Here is a 1,009-nt window from a genome sequence, read left to right as displayed (position 1 = left end):
TTAAACTGTTGATCTCTTCTTGGTTTAACTTTGGAGGTTCCCATGATTTCAGATATCCATCCATTTCTTTTAGACTTTCAGATTTAGTAGCATAGAGGGTTTTTTGTGGGGGTTTTTTTGTTTGTTTGTTTGTTTGTTTGTTTTTGGTTTTTTGAGACAGGGTGTCCCTGTAGCTCCAGCTGTCCTGGAACTCACTATGTAGACCAGGCTAGCCTTGAACTCACAGAGGTCGACCTGCCTCTGCCTCCTGAGTGCTGGGATTAAAGGTGTGTGCCACCACGTTTTTAAAATATTCCCTTATAATGGTCTGGATCTTTGGGGTGTCTGCTGTGATGTTTCCCCTTTCATCTCTGATTTTGTTGATTTGGACTTTCTTTCTTTCTTTTGGTTAAGTGGGCTAAGGGTCTATCTATCTTGTTTAGCCTTTCAAAGAAGCAGCTCTGAGATTCATTGATTCTTTGTATTGCTTTCTTTGTTTCTATTTCATTAATTTCTGCTCTGATTCTTGTTATTTCTTCTCTTCTGCTGGGTTTGGGCTCATTTGTTCTCGCCTTTCCAGTGGCTTAAGTTGCAGTGTTAGGTCATTTACTTGGGCTCTTTCTAATTTTTTAATGTAGGCACTCAGAGCTATAAACTTCCCTCTTAGGACGGCTTTTAATGTGTTCCAGAGGTAGTGTTGTGTTGTATTGTCCTTTTCACTGAATTCCAGAAATTTTTTATTTCTTTCTTAATTTCTCCTTTGACCCACTCATTGTTTAGGAGTGTGTTGTTCAATTGCCACAAGTTTGCGTAGTGACTAGGGCTTCGTCCAGTGTTGATTTTGAGCTTTATTGATTTGCGGTCCCATATAATGCATGGAATTACTTCAATATTTTTGTATTTGTTGAGGTTTGTTTTGTGGCCCAGTATATGGTCAATTTTGGAGAAGGTTCCATGGGGTGCTGAGTAGAAAGTATGTCCTTTGGTGCTTGGGTGGAATACTTGGTAGATGTCTGTTAAGTCCATTTAA

General features: G+C 39.2%; 1 protein-coding gene across 1 annotated transcript in view; it reads right to left on the bottom strand.

Moving 5' to 3' along the window:
- Positions 1-1,009, bottom strand: part of Fnbp1l (formin binding protein 1 like) — a 111,399-nt gene that overhangs the window by 89,282 nt on the left and 21,108 nt on the right. The window lies entirely within an intron of this gene.

Source organism: Nannospalax galili, unplaced genomic scaffold, assembly GCF_000622305.1.
Source record: "Nannospalax galili isolate Female #2095 unplaced genomic scaffold, S.galili_v1.0 scaffold618, whole genome shotgun sequence".
In the NCBI taxonomy this organism is placed as follows: Eukaryota; Metazoa; Chordata; class Mammalia; order Rodentia; family Spalacidae; genus Nannospalax; species Nannospalax galili.
The sequence above is the reverse complement of the archived record's forward strand: the minus strand, read 5'-3'. Positions and strand labels throughout refer to the sequence as shown.